The following is a 21,367-nucleotide window of genomic DNA, read 5'->3' on the forward strand; positions in this document are numbered from 1 at the left end:
CGGGAACAGTGGGAGAATTCAGAATGTCTAAATTACCCAACAGTGCGTCTTTCAGGACTTGTGGGAGGAAATCAGAGCGCCCGGAGGAAACCCACACAGACTCAGGGAGAACATGCAGACTCCACACAGACAGTGACACAAGCTGGGAATCGAACCTGGGACCCTGACGCTGTACTGTTGTGCAGCTACTATTCGAGGGCCTAAAAACTACTCCAGAAAGTACGGGGTCAGCACGGTAGCATGGTGGTTAGCATAAATGCTTCACAGCTCCAGGGTCCCAGGTTCGGTTCCCGGCTGGGTCACTGTCTGTGCGGAGTCTGCACGTCCTCCCCGTGTGTGCGTGGGTTTCCTCCGGGTGCTCCGGTTTCCTCCCACAGTCCAAAGATGTGCGGGTTAGGTGGATTGGCCATGCTAAATTGCCCGTAGTGTCCTAAAAAAAAGGGGTGAGGTTAAGGGGGGGGGGGGGGGGGTTGTTGGGTTACGGGTATAGGGTGGATACTTGGGGTTTGAGTAGGGAGATCATTGCTCGGCACAACATCGAGGGCCGAAGGGCCTGTTCTGTGCTGTACTGTTCCATGTTCCAAATGGCTTATTCCCCTTGTTATTTCTCACCTCCAGCCAAAATGATTCTACTTCTTGATCATCGGAGCCAAGGTAATTAATTTCTCACCATTGCGCTGATCACATCCTTTATTAAAAGAGCTAACCCTCCTCATTTTCTCTTCTTCCCATCCTAGTTCAGCTATTAGTCTTGGTTATTTTTTATTTTTCGGGTTTGGAAGGTGCCCCCTAAGGAGCATTGGTAAGTTTCTACAGTGCACCTTGTGGAAGGTACGAACTGCTGCCACTTGTTACAATCCCACACCAGGCCCTAATAGTGGCTAAGATACTGGGCAGAAAGCCCAACATTATATTTTAATTTTGTAAGACTGACTTGAGGAAAGGATATTTCACTACAGGAATGAGTGGGCGAAGAAATAGGGATACGGTACATTAAAACAAACTTTATTACTAACACAGTAATAAAGCGTGTGATTCAACCACCGCGATCTGCGCGGGCCCGTTAAATGGCAGGAAAGGCCAAAATCAATTTGCGCGAGATGCAAATCAGTTTGCTATCTAACTGGCCCACTCCTGATAGCGGAGTTCTGGATCTCACCCAAATGTGGCAAGCATATCATTGACCCCAATTGCATTAGTTTCCATCTCATTAGAGGGACTGAAATCTAATGTAATGGCTTCCCAGGAATTAACTTACTCGCTAGAGAAATCACGTGGGCGTCGTTCAATACTCCCTTTTTAAGAACGTGAAGCTAGCACAATGGGTGCTGAGGAGAGCGAGGAGGCGAGTAGCTGTTTTCACTCTTAGACATGCAGCTCAAGGGCACTGTGATGCACTATCAATTACCACAAAGACGAGAGTAATGGAATAATCAAGGCTTTATTGATCAAAGATGTTGTGCCTCCTGTAGCTGCTACCAGAATGGTTGCAGCACCGGCGAGCACACACCGCCCACTGGGCGGAGCCAGCAGTCAGGGATTTACCCATGTACCTCCTGTATATGTGTCTTACCGTAATACATATGATACAGCTAGTGGTGACTACCACATTCACCCCGTTAAAAAAAGAGTCAGGCGGGGGTGATGGAAAAAATTTACAAATTCAGTCTGTCGGGAGCCTTGATCCTCCTCTGTGATCGCCTCAGTCCTGGTGGTGATGTGGGCGCCGACTTGGTCACCTGTGACTCCGGGAGAGTGTTGTCCTCGTCTTCGTCAACCGAGTGGAACCAGTGGGAGGACAGATCCTCCTGGGGCGGGGGCTGCGGTGAGGTTCGCTGGGGGGAGGGTGAATGGCGCAGGGGTGAATGAGGCAACCGGAGAGGGGGGTGGTGGGGATCCAGCAGGTGCCAGGTCTCGGAGGGAGACTGTGTTCTGGCGCCACATAAGCGTATGCGGGTTCACGTGTAGGAGGTGGACCCCTTCGACCAAAGGGTCCGACTTATGGGTCCGCAAATGCTTGCGAAGGAGGACGGGTCCAGGAACCGTGAGCCATGTTGGGAGCGAGACCCCGGAGGTGGACTTCGTGGGGAAGGCAAAAGGCGTTCATGGGGGGGTTTCGTTAGCCGCGGTGCAGAGGAGCGATTGGATGGAGTGGAGCAAGTCGAGGAGGACCTCCTGCCAGCGGGAGACCAGGAGATTTTTAGACCGCAGGGCCAGCAGGACGGCCTTACAGACCGTCCCGTTCTACCTCTCCACCTGCCCGTTTCCCCGAGGGTTGTAGCTGGTCGCCCTGCTCGAGGCAATGCCCTTGCTGAGCAGGAACTGACGCAGCTCATCACTCAAAGGAGGATCCCCAATCGCTGTGGACGTAGGTGGGGAAACCGAACAGAGTGAAGATACTGTGGAGGGCTTTAATGACCGTGGCAGAAGTCATATCAGGGCATGGGATAGCGAAAGGGAACCGGGAGTACTCATCGACCACGTTCAGAAAGTACGCGTTGTGGTCGGTGGAGGGGAGGGGCCCTTTGAAGTCCACGCTGAGGCGCTCAAAGGAATGGGAGGCCTTCACCAGGTGCACTCGATCTGGCGGTAGAAGTGCAGCTTGCACTCTGCGCAGACCTGGCAGTCTCTGGTGACAGTCCTGACCTCCTCAATGGAGTAGGGCAGGTTGTGGGCCTTGATGAAATGGAAGAACCGGTTGACCCCCGGGTGACAGAGACCATCGTGGAGAACTCGGAGTCTGTCCACTTGTGCAGTGGTACATGTCCTGCGGGATAGGGCGTCAGGGCGCTCGTTGAGCTTCCCGGGGCGATACAAAATCTCGTAATTATAGGTGGAGAGCTCGATCCTCAAGATCTTATCGTTTTTGTTCTTGCCCCGCTGTGTATTATTAAACATGAAGGCAACCGACCGTTGGTCAGTGAAGAGAGTGAATCTCCTGCCAGCCAGGTCATGCCTCCAATGCCGCACAGCTTCCACAATGACAGAGGAGTGCCGAATTTCGGAGGCATGGAGGGTGCGGGAAAATAAGGCCACAGGCCTGCCCGCCTGGTTGAGGGTGGCGGCCAGAGTTATGTCCGATGCATCGCTCTCAACCTGGAAGGGGAGGGACTCGTCGACCACGTGCATCGTGGTCTTGGCGATGTCTGTCTTGATCCGGTTGAAGGCCTGGTGGATCTCAACCGTCAGAGAAAAAACTGTGGACTGAATGAGTGGGTGGGCCTTGTCCATATCGTTAGGGACCCACTGGGCATAGTAGAAGAAACACCCCAGACATTGTTTCAGGGCCTTGGGGCAGTGGGGGAGGGGGAGTTCCATGAGGGGGCACATGCAGTCAGGGTCGGACCCCAGAACTCCATTTTCCACGACATAGCCAAGGATGGCTAAGCAGTTGGTGCAGAACACGCATTTCTCCTTATTATGCGTGAGATTAAGGAGTTTGGCGGTCTAGAGACGTTGTAGGTTAGCGTCGTGGTCCTGCTGATCGTGGCCGCAGACGATGACGTTGTCTAGGTACGGGTAGGTGGCCTGCAGTCCGTACCTGTCAACCATTCGGTCCATCTCATGTTGGAAGACCGAGACCCCATTAGTGACGCCAAAGGGAACCCTAAGGAAGTGATAGAGGCGGCCATCTGCTTCGAACGCAGTGTATTGGTGTCCTCCGGCCGGATGTGGAGCTGATGGTAGGCGGACTTCAGGTCCACTGTGGAAAAGACCCGATACTGTGCAATCTGATTGACCATGTCAGATATGCGTGGGAGGGGTGTGCGTCGAGCTGCGCGTACCGATTGATGGTCTGACTAGTCTACGACCATCCTGTGCTTCCCCCGAGTCTTTACTACAACCACTTGTACTCTCCAGGGCCTGTTGCTGGCCTCAATGATACCTTCCCGCAGAAGCCGTTGGACCTCCGACCTGATGAAGGTCCTGTCCTGGCACTGTACCGTCTGCTCCTGGGTGAGGTTCGCAAACAAGGTGGATTGACCTTAAGGGTCGTGAGGCCACATACAGTGAGGGGGGGTCGGGGTCCTCCGAATTTTAAGGTTAAGCTTTGGAGGTGGCACTGGAAGTCCAGGCTGAGTAACAGGGCAGCGCAGAGGTGTGGGAGGATGTAGAGCCGGAAGTTGCTAAACTCTACACCTTGGATGGTGAGGGTCACGATGCAGTACCCCCGGATCTCCACGGAATGGGATCCGGAGGCCAGGGAGATTTTCTGGGTAACGGGATGTAACGCGAGGGAGCAGCACCTTACTGTCGTGGGGTGCATGAAGCTCTCTGTGCTCCCAGAGTCAAAAAGGCAGGATGCCTTGTGGCCATCGATTTTTACCGTTGTCGTTGCAGTTGAGAGGCTGGGACTGGTCCAGGGTGATCGAGGCAAGCTGCGGCAGATGCTGGGAGCCCCGGGCTGGTCAGCGGTGGTGGAGGTAACGGCAAGATGAGCTTCCAGACTAGCAGGGGTCCTGAGGCGCCGTCCAATCTGGCGCCGAAGATGGCAGTGCCCACGGGGTGCACATGATGGGTGGCATTAAAGATGGTGGCGCCCACGGGCCGCACGTGGCATGCGGAGAAGATGGCGTCGCCCACGGGCCGCACGTGGCTTGTGAGGAGGAAAATGGCGGCGCCCCTGGGTCGCACATGCAGGGTGTAGAAACGCTGGGCCTGGAAACAGCAGCGACTGACCGGGCCTGGCACATAGAAACAAAGTGTCCATTCTTTCCGCATCCTTTGCAGGTTGCACTCCGCGCCGCGCAGCGCTGCCGGGGATGTTTGTTCTGCCCACAGAAAAAGCATTTGGGTCCCCCAGGGTTGGCTGACTGCCACGCGGTGCAGGCTTGCGGTGAGCTGGAGTCGGTAGCTGATGGGGCACACGATGCCCATGAGGGTGCCGTGTGATTGGGGGCGTACGACTGGACGTTACTGGAGGCCACTGTTATCGAGTTTACCAGCTGCCTGGTTCCCGCAAGATCAAGCATACCCCCTTCCAATAGGCGCTGGCGGACGTATGCAGACCTCATGCCCGTAACGAAGGCATCTCAGATTAAAAGTTGTGTGTGCTGGACTGCCGAAACTGCCTGGCAGTCACAGTTCCTCCTCAGGATGTGCAGGGCACGCCAGAAATCGTCTAGGGATTCACCGGGGAGTTGCTGTCTCGTGGAGAGTAGGTGCCTGGCATATAGTTGATTGACTGGCCGAACGTAATGTCCCTTCAGGAGCTCCATTGCTTCGGAGTAAGTGGGCGCATCCTGGCTGAGGGGAAGGGGAAAAATGTCAGGGCGCAACCGTGAATAATGGACTTGGAGCTTCTGTGCGTCCTAGGTTTCCGCAGAATGTTCGGAGGTAGCTTTCGAAGCAGGCTAGCCAGTGGTCAAAAACGGACATAGAGTTTGCTGCTTGAGGGCTCAGCTGCAGGCGATCAGGCTTGATGCGAAGATCCATCGTTTTAAAAATCTTTGCTCAATAAATTGATGCACTATCAATTACCACAAAGACGAGAGTAGTGGAATAATCGAGGCTTTATTGAGCAAAGATGTTGTGCCTCCTGTAGCTGCTACCAGAATGGCTGTAGCACCGGCGAGCACACACACTTATACGCCACCTACTGGGCATGGCCAGCAGGCAGGAATTTACCCATGTATCTCTAGTATATGTGTCTTACCGTAATACATATAATACAGCTAGTGGTGACTACCACACAGTGGAGCTGTTGCCTCAGTGCTCGGGGGAGGGTGCCAGATGTGGTCCAGGTCAGGTGTCGCCCCTGCGTTGAAAGGGGGGGGGGGGGGAAGAGAAGTGATGTTGAAGGCTTTTGTCTGCGATGCCTTCATGTCATCTTTAAATATTGTGGATACCCATAACCAGGCAACTACAGCTGCTGCTTGTCTATCCTATCAAACACTTCAAAGGTAGAGCACTGATCTTGTTTATATGCTGACGGTCACTTTAATTCCCTTTGATTGTGAGCAGCCTCTAGTTTCACAGCTGAAGGATATTGCTAATAAGGAATTGGCCTTGTTAGTTGTGAGAGCACTTCCCAGCTGCAGGTTGTGTTTGCTGTTTAGCTGCAAATGCCTGGAGTCTATAACTGAGAGTTTGTTTGCCATTTTGTTTTCTACTTGCCTGACGCCTGGGTGAAGAGAAGGAAGAAAGAAAGGAAGGAAGAAAGAAGAGAAGGAAGAAACAAAGTAGTTGCCTTTCTCTTTTACCTCGAGTACGACGAGGGGAGGATTTTGGCAGGCCTATTACTTGGCTGAGGATGTAGGAGGACTGCTCGAGCAGTCTGTTTTTAAAATCTGATTTGTGTGTTGACCGTGTATTCTGTTCTGGACTTGTGGGTCATCTGTTAATGCCCCCTTGTGTTCCTGTGGCCTGGTCCTTGGACAGGGTGGCGATGGAAGTGAAGATGAAGATACTGCAGGAGAGGAGGGGGCTGGCCTGGCTCAACTGCGCAGCCTGGAGGTTGCCTCGGGACACTTTAATGGACTACCAGTGACTTATGTTCAGTAGCCATCTGCTGCTCCCATGTAGCACAGTAGCATTGTGGATAGCACAATCGCTTCACAACTCCAGGTTCGATTCCGGCTTGGGTCATTGTCTGTGCGGAGTCTGCACATCCTCCCCGTGTGTGCGTGGGTTTCCTCCGGGTGCTCCGGTTTCCTCCCACAGTCCAAAGATGTGCAGGTTAGGTGGATTGGCCATGATAAATTGCCCTTAGTGTCCAAAATTGCCCTTAGTGTTGGGTGGAGTTACTGGGTTATGAGGATAGGGTGGAGTTGTTGACCTTGGGTAGGGTGCTCTTTCCAAGAGCCGGTGCAGACTTGATGGGCTGAATGGCCTCCTTCTGCACTGTAAATTCTATGATTCTATGTCATTGGTATTCCTATAAGGTCACCCCTCAGTCTCCTCCACACCAAAGTAAAAGTCCTAGCCATCAGGAAATCCCTGGGCTGCCAGCGAAACGGAGAATCCTGACAGTGGAGGATCCAGCCCAACATCTTTCCTGTCTCAAGGCAACCAAAATTGAATACAATGCTCCAGGTGCAGCCTCACCAACGTTCTGTACAATTGCAACATAACTTCCCAACTTCTATATTCAGTGCCCTGACTGATGAAGGCCAGTCAGGGCCTTCTTCACTGCCCTATCTACCTGTGACGTCACCTTTAGAGAACTGTGCATCTAAACTCCAAGGTCCTACCATTCACCATGAAAGTCCAACTTGATTTGAATTTCCAAAATGCAACACCTCATACTTATCGGTATTGAACTCCATTTGCCATTTATCGGCCTACTTCCCTACCTGATCAATATCCTGCTGCAATTTTTGATAGCCATCCTTAATGTCTACAATACCACCTATTTTAGTGTCATCTGCAAACTTACTGATCATGCTTAACACATTCTCATCCAAAACGATAACATCAGCAATGGGCCCAGCACTGACCCCTGAGGCACACCACTAGTCACAGGCCTCCAGTCCGACAAGCATCCTTCCACCATTACCCTCTTGCTTCATACCATCAAGCCAATTGTGTATCCAATTTGCCAGCTCTCCCTGGATCCCGTGTGAGCTAACCTTCCAGAGCAGCCTACCATGCAGAACTTTATCAAAGGCCTTACTGAAGTCTATATACACTACGTCAACTGGCCTACCCTCATTAGCCTTCCTGGTCACTTAGCGATAGAGAAATACAGCACAGAACAGGCCCTTCGGCCCATGATGTTGTGCCGAACTTTTGTCCTAGGTTAATCATAGAATTTTGGACACGAAGGGCAATTTATCATGGCCAATCCACCCAAACTGCACATCTTTGGACTGTGGGAGGAAACCGGAGTACCCGGAGGAAACCCACGCATACACGGGGAGGATGTGCAGACTCCACACAGACAGTGACCCAAGTCAAAAACGAACCCTGGACCCTGGAGCTGTGAAGCAATTGTGCTATCCAAAATGCTACCGTGCTGCCCTTAAGAAGAAATTAATCTACACTCCATTATTCTACCCTAATCCATGTACCTATCCAGTAGCCGCTTGAAGGTCCCTAACGTTTCCGACTCAACTACTACCACAGGCAGTGCATTCCATGCCCCCACTACTCTCTGGGTAAAGAACCTACCTCTGACATCCCCTCTATATCTTCCACCATTTACCTTAAATTTATGTCCCCTTGTAATGGTTTGTTCCACCCGGGGAAAAAGTCTCTGACTGTCTACTCTATCTATTCCCCTGATCATCTTATAAATCTCTATCAAGTCGCCCCTCATCCTTCTCCGTTCTAATGAGAAAAGGCCTAGTACCCTCAACCTTTCCTCGTAAGACCTACTCTCCATTCCACGCAACATCCTCGTAAATCTCCTTTGCACCTTTTCCAAAGCTTCCACATCCTTCCTAAAATGAGGTGACCAGAACTGCACACAGTACTCCAAATGTGGCCTGACCAAGGTTTTGTACAGCTGCATCATCACCTCACGGCTCTTAAATTCAATCCCTCTGCTAATGAACGCTAGCACACCATAGGCCTTCTTCACAGCTCTATCCACCCGAGTGGCAACTTTCAAAGATCTATGAACATAGACCCCAAGATCTCTCTGCTCCTCCACATAGCCAAGAACCCTACCGTTAACCCTGTATTCTGCATTCGTATTTGTCCTTCCAAAATGGACAACCTCACACTTGTCACGGTTAAACTCCATCTGCCACTTCTCAGCCCAGCTCTGCATCCTATCTGTGTCTCATCGAAGCCGACAACAGTCCTCCTCACTATCCACAACTCCACCAATCTTCGTATCATCTGCAAAGTTACTGACCCACCCTTCAATTCCCTCATCCAAGTCGTTAATGAAAATCACAAACAGCAGAGGACCCAGAACTGATCCCTGCGGTACGCCACTAGTAACTGGGCTCCAGGCTGAATATTTGCCAACCACCACCACTCTCTGTCTTCTATCGGTTAGCCAGTTTGTTATCCAACTGGCCAAATTTCCCACTATCCCATGCCTCCTTACTTTCTGCACAAGCCTACAATGGGGAACCTTATCAAATGCCTTACTAAAATCCATGTACACTACATCCACTGCTTTACCTTCATCCACATGCTTGGTCACCTCCTCAAAGAAGTCAATAAGACTTGTAAGGCAAGACCTACCCCTCACAAATCCGTGCTGACTATCCCTAATCAAGCAGTGTCTTTCCAGATGCTCAGAAATCCTATCGCTCAGTACCCTTTCCATTACTTAGCCTACCACCGAAGTAAGACTAACTGGCCTGTAATTCCAAGGGTTACCCCTACTCCCTTTTTTGAACAGGGGCACGACATTCGCCACTCTCCAATCCTCTGGTTCCACCCCTGTTGACAGGGAGGACGAAAAGATCATTGCCAACGGCTCTGCAATTTCATTTCTTGCTTCCCATAGAATCCTTGGATATATCCCGTCAGGCCTGGGGGACTTGTCTATCCTCAAGTTTTTCAAAACGCCCAACACATCTTCCTTCCTAACAAGTATCTCCTCGAGCTTATCAGACTGTTTCACACAGTCCTCTCCAACAATATGGCCCCTCTTGTTTGTAAATACTGAAGAAAAATACTTGTTCAAGACCTCTCCTATCTCTTCAGACTCAATACACAATCTCCCGCTACTGTCCTTGATCGGACCTACCCTCGCTGTAGTCATTCTCATATTTCTCACATATGTGTAAACGGCCTTGGGGTTTTCCTTGATCCTACCTGCCAAAGGTTTTTCATGCCCTCTCTTAGCTCTCCTAATCCCTTTCTTCAGTTCCCTCCTGGCTATCTTGTATCCCTCCAGCGCCCTGTCTGAACCTTGTTTCTTCAGCCTTACATAAGTCTCCTTCTTCCTCTTAACAAGACATTCAACCTCTCTTGTCAACCATGGTTCCCTCACTCGACCTTCTCTTCCCTGCCTGACAGGGACATACATATCAAAAACATGCAGTACCTGTTCCTTGAACAAGTTCCACATTTCACTTGTGTCCTTCCCTTCAGCGTATGTTCCCAACTTCTGCACTTCAATTCTTGTCTGACAGCGTTGTATTTACCCTTCCCCCAATTGTAAACCTTGCCCTGTTGCACACACCTATCCCTCTCCATTACTAAAGTGAAAGTCACAGAATTGTGGTCACTACCTCCAAAATGCTCCCCCACTAACAAATCTATCACCTGCCCTGGTTCATTACCAAGGACCAAATCCAATATGGCCTCCCCTCTGGTCGGACAATCTATATACTGTGTTAGAAAAGCTTTCTGGACACACTGCACAAACACTACCCCATCCAAACTATTTGATCTAAAGAGTTTCCACTCAATGTTTGGGAAGTTGAAGTCACCCATGACTACTACCCTGCGACTTCTGCACCTTTCCAAAATCTGTTTCCCAATCTGTTCCTCCACATCTCTGCTGCTATTGGGGGGCCTATAGAAAACTCCCAACAAGGTTACTGCTCCTTTCCGATTTCTGACTTCAACCTATATTACCTCAGTAGGCAGATCCCCTCGAACTGGCTTTCTGCAGCCGTTATACTATCTCTAATTAACAATGCCACCCCCCCCCCCCCTCTTTTACCATCCTCCCTAATCTTGTTGAAACATCTATAACCAGGGACCTCCAACAACCATTTCTACCCCTCTTCTATACAAGTTTCCGTGATGGCCACCACATCGTAGTCCCAAGTACTATGTTCACCCACCTTATTCCTGATGCTTCTTGCATTAAAGTATACACACTTCAACCCATCTCCTTGCCTGCATGTACTCTCCTTTGTCAGTGTTACCTTCCCCACTGCATCACTATGTGCTTTGGCGTCCTGAATATCGGCTTCCTTAGTTGCTGGACTACAAATCCGGTTCCCATTCCCCTGCCAAATTAGTTTAAAACCCTCCCGAAGAGTACTAGAAAACCTCCCCCCCCCCCCCCCCCCCCCAAGGATATTGGTGCCCCTCTGGTTCAGATGCAACCCGTCCTACTTGTACAGGTCCCACGTTCCCCAGAATGCGCTCCAATTACGCAAATACCTGAAGCCCTCCCTCCTACACCATTCCTGCAGCCATGTGTTCAACTGCACTCTCTCCCTATTCCTAGTCTCACTATCACGTGGCACCAGCAACAAACCAGAGATGACAAATCTGTCTGTCCTGGCCTTTAACTTCCAGCCTAACTCCCTAAACTTGTTTATTACCTCCACACCCTTTTTCCTACCTACGTCGTTGGTACCAATGTGCACCACGACTTCTGGCTGCTCACCCTCCCCCTTCAGGATCCTGAAGACACGATCCGAGACATCCCTGGCCCTGGCACCCGGGAGGCAACATACCTTTCGGGAGTCTCGCTCGCGACCACAGAATCTCCTATCTATTCCCCTAACCATTGAATCTCCTATTACTATTGCTTTTCTATGCTCCCCCCTCCTGAGCCCCAGAGCCAGAATCAGTGCCAGAGACCTGGCCGCTGGGGCCTTCCCCCGGTAGGTCATCCCCCCCAACAGCATCCAAAACGGTATACTTGTTTTGAAGGGGAACGGCCACGAGGGATCCCTGCACTGTCTGCCTGTTAGTTTTTTTTCTCCTGACTGTAACCCAGCTACTCTTGTCCAGTACCTTGGGTGTGGCAACCTCCCTGTAACTCTTCTCGATAACCCCCTCTGCCTCCCGGATGATCCGAAGTTCATCCAGCTCCAGCTCCAGTTCCTTAACACGGTCTCGGAGGAGCTGGAGTTGGGTGCACGTCCCGCAGGTATAGTCAGCGGGGACACCAGTGGTATCCCTCACCACCCACATCCTACAGGAGGAGCATGCAACTGCCCTAGCCTCCATCCCCTCTTACTTTACAGAATGTGCTGCCCCGTGGAGCAACTGGACCTCCGCCTTCCGACTCTGCTTCCAGTCAGCTGTATTCAAAACTCTTTGCGCCCTTCATGCTCTGATAAATATAGGAAATGAAATGTAAGGAGCAACTTACTCCCTCCTCACCCAACTCCCTCAGTCACCAAACTCTCACTGTAGCATTCAAATGCAACAAGCTCAGCACTCCCTCAGTCACCAAACTCTCACTGTAGAACTCAAATGCAACAAGCTCAGCACTCCCTCAGTCACCAAATTCTCACTGCAGCACTCAAATGCAACAAGCTCAGCACTCCCTCAGTCACCAAACTCTCACTGTAGCACTCAAATGCCACAAGCTCAGCACTCCAGTGCAAACAAAGTCTGCACTGTAACTAGCTCAGATTTATACTGTGACTCTAGCCTCTGAAAACTGGCCTAATCCAATTAACTAATTAAGAAGCTCCAGCTGCAAGTACGTAAGTACAAGTAGAACCTTGTTTAAAGCTGATTCAAAATTCACCTTCTTATAGACCAAACAGCAACTTTTAAGTTAATTAACTAAATAAAAGAAATACTAGACTTTAAATAAAAATGAACCCTTATACACCCTCAGTCACCAAACTCTCACTGTAGCACTCAAATGCAACAAGCTCAGCACTCTGTGCAAACAAAGTCTGCACTGTAACTTTATCAAAGAAATCTAACAAATTTGTACGGCATGATCTCTCAAGCACAAAACCATGCTGACTACTCCTAATGAAACCTTGTCTTTCCAAATGACTGTATATCTTATCTATTAGAATCCTCTCGTAACATAGCCACCACAGATGTTAGACGTACCGGTCTATAATTCCCAGGTTTTTCTTTGCAGCCCTTCTTAAATAAGGGCACAACATTTGCTCCCCTCCAGTTTTCTGGTACCTCACCCATGGCTAACAATGCAAATATCTCAGCCAGGGCTCCAACAATTTCTTCTCTAGCCTCATGCAATGTTCTTGGATTCAGCAGCTCAGGGTCAGGAGATTTATCCACCATCATACATTTTAATACGTCATCACCTCCTCTACTCTAATGCGAACTGCCTCCAATATATTGCCACTAACCGTTCCAGGTTGCCAAGTCTTCATGTTTTTCTCCACAGTAATCACAGAGGAGAAATATTCATTGAGAACCTCGCCCATCTCCTGAGGTTCCACACATATGTGTCCACTTTGGTCCTTAAGGGGTCCTATTCTCTCTAGTTATTCTTTTTCCTTTAATATACTTAAGATTCACCTTAATCCTCTCAGCCAAAGCTACCTCATGCCCCCTTCTTGCCCTCCTAATTTCCTTCTCGAGTTTACTCTTGTATCCCCTGTACACCTTCAGGGAATCCAGATTCTAGCTGCTTGCACCCGAGCCATGCATCTTTCTTTTTCATGGCCAAAACCTCAATATGTTTTGCATCTAGGGTCCCCTACTCCGGCCAGCATTGCCCTTCAACCTAACAGGAAAGTACAAGACTCTGAACTCCAGCTATTTCACTTATAAAGGCCTCCCATTTGCCAGAGGTCCCTTTGTCCTCAAACAAGCTACTCCAATCAACCCTTGCAAGACATCTGTCTAATTCCATCAAAATTTGCCTTGCCCCAATTTAGAACTTGCACCTGTGGACCAGTTGTATCCCTTTGCATAACTATTTTAAAATTAATAGAGCTATGGTAACTGGTCCAAAAGTGGTCCCCTCATAGTGACCTCAGTCACTTGCCCTGCCCTATTTCCCAACAGTAGGTCAAGTTTTGGCCTTTCCCGAGTCTGACCCTCCACATATTACCCGAGGGAACTTTCCTGTGTAGCCACCGAAGTTGGCCATTCCCTAAATACAAAATGGAGGAACGCAAAGCTTGCAGGTTAAAACGGACAAGGTTTGCAGCACCAGCAGGCTGCACAAAGCAAATGTGTATTCTGTCTGCAGACAGCACCGAAACGAACATTCCGCATACTAATGAGGCAATCTCCGGGATAGTTAACATAGTAATAGAATGATCCCAGGGACAATGGACACAAATGGGGAAGTGATTGCAACAGTGTATGGGAAACCAGACACCCCGGTACCAGCGGGGTTCGAAAACAAAGCACCTGAAGGCCCGCCCAGTAGCCAAGGAACAGCCTCAGTATTGGGGGGATTCAAACATATCGATTGGGAAGAAACCCAATCGATTCCCAGCAGGAAAAGCGTCCGCCCAAAAGGGCGCGGAGCCCTGGGACCTATAAAAGACAGGTCCCACACTTAGTTTGCTCATCTTAACCGGCCCTCCTCTCTGGACCAGCATCTCGACCAGCTTTTGCCAAAGAAGACCTTGAAGAGAGAGGAGAGGTTTGGGACAGCAGCCGCCAGCAAGTAAGTCTCACAACGATCGTTACCAGAGATAGACACTCCTGACCCCTTTTTAACCCGTACCAACCTGAAGTCTGCAAACCAGAGCAGAGCAAGAGGCCTTGTCCCCTGATCCGGCAGTTCCCTTCGAGATAAGTATTGGTTTATTTAGCGGTAGGAATAGTTTAATCCTCTTAGCGTGTGCATGGGTAGTATTATAATTGTATTATAATAAACTCAGTTGTTTGAACTTACTAATTGGTGTATGGTTTTATTGCTTGAAGCTTGTGGCGGTATCTTAACGATACCTGGCGACTCCAGAGCTAAGTAAGGAAACAGAGCCAAATTGAGTGTTAAGCACACTCACCCAGAACGAGCAACACCTGAACACACTTAATAAATTCCACCCAATTCAAGCCCTTAACACTATTGCATTCCCAGTCTGTGTTAGGGAAATTAAAATCCCCTATGACAACTCTATTACTCCTGCAAGTCTCCCCAATCTCCCTGCATAATTGTTCTTCTTATTTCTTAGTTCCACCAACAAAGCCTCGTTGGATGATCCCTTGATTATTTAAATCTCTGACCACTGTTGTGAAGCTCCCCTTATCAAAAATACAAATCCCCTCCTCTCTTTCCTCCACCTCTTTCCCTTTTAAAGCACCTGTACCCTAGGACATTAAGCTGCCCGTCCTGTCCCTCCCCAAGCCATGTTTCAGTTATGGCTATAATATCCCATCAGCCTTACCCTATCAGCCTTCTTGTATTGAAATAGATGCAATTTAATCCAACAGGTTTTCCCCACTCCCTGCCCATGCACCTGCCTATCATGTCTATTCAGCTTGCTGTTGCTGAGTACTGCATCTCTTTTCAGCCCCTCATTTGTTTTCCTGCTGTTCAGGATCCCACCCCCCTGCCAATTATAGTTTAAACCCTCCCTTGTAGAATGAGAAAATCTTCCCCCAGGATATTGGTCCCCCTACATTCAGATGCAACCCGTCCCTCTTAAACAGGTCACTTCTACCCCAGAAAAGATCCCAATGATATAAGAATTTGAATCCCTGCCCCCTGCACCAATTCTTTAGACACGCATTCATCTGCCATATTCTCCTGTTGTTACCCTCAGTAGCACGTGACACTGGAAGTAATCCAGAGATTACCACACTCGAGGTCCTGCTTATTAACCTTCTTCCAAGTTCTCTATAATCACTCCTGAGGACCTCATCCCTAATTACATCATGTGTGCCAACATGCACAACGAGTTCTGGTTGCTCACCCTCCCCCTTGAGAATGTTCTGCAGCCACTCCGAAATATCCTTGACCCTGGCACCCGGGAGGCAACACACCATCCTGGACTCCCGTTTGCGGCCACAGAATCTCCTGTCTGTCCCCCTAACTATTAAGTCTCCTATCACTACAGTCCAGTTTACCTTTACCCTTTCCCGCTGTGCCCCAGAGCCAGGTGTAGTGCCACAGATCTGGCTACTGCTGCTTTCACCTGAACAGTCACCCCACAACAGTATCCAAAACCATACGTGTTTGCGAGGGGAATGGCTACAGGCGACAGCCTCACTTCCATTTTATTTAGGGGAAATGTCCAGCAAACCACGTTGAAGACATGGAGACAATTTCGGCACCACTTTAAATTGGGGGCAGTATCGAAGCCGATGCCAATTTGTGCGAACCACATGTTTGAGCCTGCGAGGTTGGATGCCAGGTTTAGGAGATGGGAGGAGAAGAATGGAAGGGACGAGGGATTTGTTTTGGAGGGGCGATTTGCGAGCCTGGAGGAGTTGTCGGAGAAATTTGGGCTTTTCCATTTAGGTACCTGTAGGTTCGCAATTTCGCGAAGATCTTTCCGACATTCCCTGTGGTGCTGCAGTCCTCTTTGGAGAGAGTTCTGTCACTGGCAGGGATGGAGGAGGGGAGTACTTCGGGAATTTATGGTAGGATTATGGCGGAGGCACAGTGTTGGTGGAGTGGATTATGGCTAAATAGGTGGAGGAGTTGGGGTTAGAATTGGATAATGAGGTGTGCTGCAAGGCCCTGCAGAGGGTGAATGTAACATCTTTGTGTGTGACAGTTGAAGGTAGTGCATAGGGCCCATTTGACAAAGTCTAGGACAAGTAGGTTGTTTGCGAGAGTGGAGGATGAGTGCAAGGGTTGTGGAAGGGGCCTCGGTAACCATGTGAAAATGTTTTGATTGTGTCCTAAGCTTGTGGGTATCCATGTCTTCTTCTTTAGCACCACGTCAGTGATTCTGCAAATTATTCTCAAGCCCTGAGATACCATTTCTGGAGTGTCGGACTTGCCGGAGATGCAGACAAGGGCGAGAAGGGTGAGGGCAGATGCCATGGCCTTCGACTCACTGATTGCTCGAAGGCGGATGCCGATGGGGTGGAGGTCAGCTTCTCCACCCAGTGCCTCAGTGTGGCTAGGGTATCTTATGGAGTTTTTATATTTCAAGAAAGTTAAGTACACCTTGAGGGGAGCACTTGGGGGTCCTGTCGGAGGTGGCAGCCGTTAATTCTGTTCCTTAAAGAGATGGTCACCGTTAATTGCTGGGGTGCAGAGGGTTGGGGGTGGTTTCTTTTGGGGGTACTTTGGTTTGGAAGGTAGGAGGGTTAAGGGTGTTTTGTTATTGTGTTGCAGTTATGTATAAAATTGAAAAGTTGAATAAAATATTTAAGAAAATAATTTTTTTCTGGTAAATCGCACCCAAAATCTTTAACATCACATCAGAAAATAGCTTACAATTACTCCTTAAACAATACTACTCAATACAGCAAATACAATACCCTTGATTGCTACGTTTTATTCCCACTTACACAAGGGGGGACAAAATCTCAGCTCTCAATCCAGTATTAAATACCACTGACACTCTTTTTGCAGAGAGATTTGAGAAAGAGAGATTTCTTGATACTGCTCCTGCCAGACCCATGCAAAACTCCGGCTGTATTTCTTCAGAAGATGCTTCTCAGCTTGTTTCAGCTCCCCCTTTTTCACAAACAACTCTGCACTGCTTTAAAGACTATTAATCTCTGTTAACCAAACTGCAGTGAGAGCAAAACTACTTCAGAAATGAAATGAAAATCGCTTATTGTCACGAGTAGGCTTCAATGAAGTTACTGTGAAAAGCCCCTAGTCGCCACATTCCGGCGCCTGTCCGGGGAGGCTGGTACGGGAATCGAACCATGCTGCTGGTCTGCTTGGTCTGCTTTAAAAGCCAGCGATTTAGCTGAGTGAGCTAAACCAGCCCCTCAGTTAGATCAGAACTGAAATTATTTCTCAAAATGTCTGATTCTTTGACTCAACCCAACAAGGACATCACTATACCAAACTAAAATCGAATTAACTCCACAGGGAATCCCCTTAATCAAATATAAATTACATTAGCCCAATCCTTTTACAATGCTTTAGTTATCCCCTAACTCCCAACTTTTCAAAATAGCATTTCTTTTAAAACATGACCGCAGCAGTTGCACACTACCCCAGACTTTTAATCCTTACTGCACCAAATACCTATAATACAATATATCTGAAATGTGTATGTACATTCATCACACACAGTTCACAATGGTTAAGGGACTGAACGTTTGTGGAAGGGGTACCAATCAAGTAGGCTGCTTTGTCCTGGATGTTGAGTTTGTTGAGTGTTGTTGGAGCTGAACTCATCCACACAAGAGAAGAATATTCCATCACATTCCTGGCCTGTGCCTTGCAGATGGTGGACAGGTTATGGAGAGTCCTTGCCACAGGATTCTGAGCCAATGACTTGCTCTTGTAGCTACAGTATTTGGATGGTTATTCCAGTTAGATTCTGGTCAATGATAACCCCCAGAGTGTTGATAGTGGGGGTTTCAGTGATAATAATATAATTTAAAGTCATGGGGCAATGGTTAGATACTCTCCTGTTGGAGATGGTCATTGCCTGCCACTTGTGTGGCCAAATGTTACTTGAAATCTTGTCCACCCAAGTTTAGATGTTGTCCATGTCTTGATGCATTTGGAGACATGCACTGCTTCAGTATCTGAAGGTAAGGCGACCGGTGCTGAATATCGTGCGGTCATCGGCAAACATCCCCACTTTGTACACTCAGTCCCTTCCCGTCATACTCTGGTTACTGTATCCAGCATCACTAACCTACACTATTAACTTGTCTTTTCTCAGCGGATGGTGCTCGTGAATGTCTATGTCCCAAATTGGGACGATGCGGGTTTTATGCGGCGCATGTTGGGCCGCATTCCGGATCTAGAGACGGGGGGGGGCTTGATACTGGGGGGGAACTTTAACACGGTGCTGGATCCCCCATTGGATCGATCCATTTCCAGGACGGGCAGGAGGCCCGCGGCGGCTAAGGTGTTGAGGGGGTTTATGGACCAGATGGGAGGGGTGGATCCGTGGAGGTTCGCGAGGCCGAGGGCCAGGGAGTATTCATTTTTTTCCCACGTGCATAAAGCCTATTCACGGATCAATTTTTTTGTCCTGAGCAGGGGGTTGATTTCGAGGGTGGAGGATGCCGAGTATTCGGCCATAGTTATTTCGGACCACGCCCCGCACTGGGTAGACCTTGGGCTGGTGGAGGAGAGGGACCAGCGCCCGCTCTGAGGTGGGACTGCTGGCGCATGAGAAGGTGGGCGGGCGGGTTCTGGGGTGTAACAAGAGGTACTTAGAGGCCAATGATAATGGGGAGGTCTGGGTGGGGACGGTTTGGGAAGCATTGAAGGCGGTGGTTAGAGGGAAGTTGATTTCCATCCGAGCCCATAGAGAGAGGGGAAAGCAAAGAGAGAGGGAGAGGTTGGTGGGGGAGATGGTGAGGGTGGACAGGAGATACGCGGAGGCTCCGGAGGAGGGACTGTTGAGGGAGCGACGTAACCTTCAGGCCAGGTTCGACTTGCTGACCACTGGAAAGGCGGATGCTCAGTGGAGGAAGGCACAGGGAGCGGTGTACGAATATGGGGAGAAGGCGAGTAGGATGCTGGCGCATCACTTCATAAGCGTGACGTGGCCAGGGAGATTGGTGGAATGACGGATAGGGGAGGCAATGTGGTGCGGAGGGGGGTGGACATTAATGGTGTCTTCAGGGACTTTTATGGGGAATTGTACCGGTCCGAGCCCTCGGTGGAGGCGGGGGGAATGGGGCGCTTTTTGGACAGGCTGAGATTTCCGAAGGTGGAGGAGGGACAGGTGGAGGGGCTGGGAGCGCCGATTGAGCTGGAGGAGCTGGTCAAAGGGATAGGTAGCATGCAGTCGGGGAAGGCGCCAGGGCCGGATGGGTTTCCGGTCGAATTTTACAAAATGTATGTAGACCTGCTGGGCCCCCTGTTGGTTAGGACCTTTAACGAGGCAAGGGAGGGGGGGCTTTGCCCCCGACTATGTCATGGGCGCTGATTTCCTTGATCCTTAAACGGGACAAGGACCCCCTGCAGTGTGGATCATATAGGCCGATCTCGTTGTTAAATGTGGATGCCAAGCTGTTGGCGAGGATCTTGGCCACAAGGATAGAGGACTGTGTGCCGGGGGTCATTCATGAGGACCAGACGGGGTTTATGAAAGGAAGGCAGCTGAACACCAATATACGTAGGCTTCTGAATTTTATCATGATGCCGGTGGTAGAAGGGGAGGCGGAGATATTGGTAGCATTAGACGCGGAGAAGGCCTTTGATAGGGCTGAGTGGGGGTACTTGTGGGAGGTGCTGGAAAGGTTTGGGTTCGAGGAGGGGTTTGTCAATTGGGTGAGGCTGTTATATGAGGCCCCGATGGCGAGCGTAGCCATGAATAGGAGGAGATCGGAGTACTTTCGGTTGTACCGGGGGACGAGGCAGGGGTGTCCCCTGTCACCCTTGCTCTTTGCATTGGCAATTGAGCCCCTGGCCATGGCGTTGAGGGAGTCGAGGAATTGGAGGGGTCTGGTGCGGGGTGGGGAGGAGCACCGAGTGTCATTATACGCAGATGACTTGTTGCTATATGTGGCGGACCCAGTGGGGGGAATGCCGGAGGTGATGACGATCCTTAGGGAATTTGGGGGCTTTTCTGGGTACAAGCTCAACCTGGGTAAGAGTGAGATGTTCGTCGTGCGCCCGGGGGATCAAGAGGAGGCGATTGGTAGGATCCCACTGAAAAGGGCAGGGAGGAGCTTTCGGTACCTGGGAGTCCAGGTGGCTAAGAGCTGGGGGGCCCTTCACAAACTTAACCTCACTAGGCTGGTGGAGCAAATGGAGGAGGAGTTTAAAAGATGGGACATGTTGCCGCTGTCGCTGGCGGGCAGGGTGCAGTCCGTCAAGATGACGGTGCTCCCAAGGTTTTTGTTCCTGTTCCAGTGCCTCCCCATCCTTATCCCAAAGGCCTTTTTTTTAGGAGGGTCAATAGGAGTATTACGGGATTTGTATGGGCGCATGGGACTCCAAGGGTGAGAAGGGTGTTTTTGGAGCGGGGCATGGATAGGAGGGGGGGGGGCTGGCGTTGCCCAACTTCTGTGGGTACTATTGGCCTGCCAACGCAGCGATGGTGCATAAGTGGGTAATGGACAGGGCAGGGGCAGCATGGAAGAGGATGTAGATGGCGTCCTGCGTGGACACGAGCCTGGAGGCGCTGGTAACGGCGCCGTTGCCGCTCCCTCCAACGAAGTATACCACAAGCCCGGTGGTGGCGGCTACCCTGAAAATTTGGGGGCAATGGAGACGGCATAGGGGGAGGTGGGGGGCTCAATGGAGTACCCGATACGGGGGAGCCACCGGTTTGTTCCAGGGAGCATCGATGGTGGGTTTCTTGGCTGGCATAGGGAAGGTATTAGGAGGTTGAGGGACCTGTTTGTGGAGTGGGGGTTTGCGACCCTGGGTGAGTTACAGGGAAAGTTTGGGCTCCCCCCGGGGAACATGTTTAGGTACATGCAGGTTAGGGCGTTTGCCAGGCGGCAGGTGGAGGGGTTCCCTCTGCTGCCCCCATGTGGGGTACGGGACAGGGTGCTCTCGGGGGTGTGGGTTGGAGGGGGGAGGATTTCGGACGTGTACCACGTCATGCAGGAGGTGGATGAGGCTTTGGTGGGGGAGTTGAAGGGTAAAAGGGAAGAGGAGCTGGGTGAGGCGATTGAGGAGGGGACGTGGGCGGATGCCCTGGAGAGAGTGAATCCCTCCTCTTCCTGTGCGAGGCTTAGCCTCATACAGTTCAAGGTGCTGCAC

General features: G+C 50.2%; 1 protein-coding gene across 18 annotated transcripts in view; it reads right to left on the minus strand.

Moving 5' to 3' along the window:
• Positions 1 to 21,367, minus strand: part of disc1 (DISC1 scaffold protein) — a 201,561-nt gene that overhangs the window by 113,002 nt on the left and 67,192 nt on the right. The window lies entirely within an intron of this gene.

Source organism: Scyliorhinus canicula, chromosome 6, assembly GCF_902713615.1.
Source record: "Scyliorhinus canicula chromosome 6, sScyCan1.1, whole genome shotgun sequence".
NCBI lineage: Eukaryota > Metazoa > Chordata > Chondrichthyes > Carcharhiniformes > Scyliorhinidae > Scyliorhinus > Scyliorhinus canicula.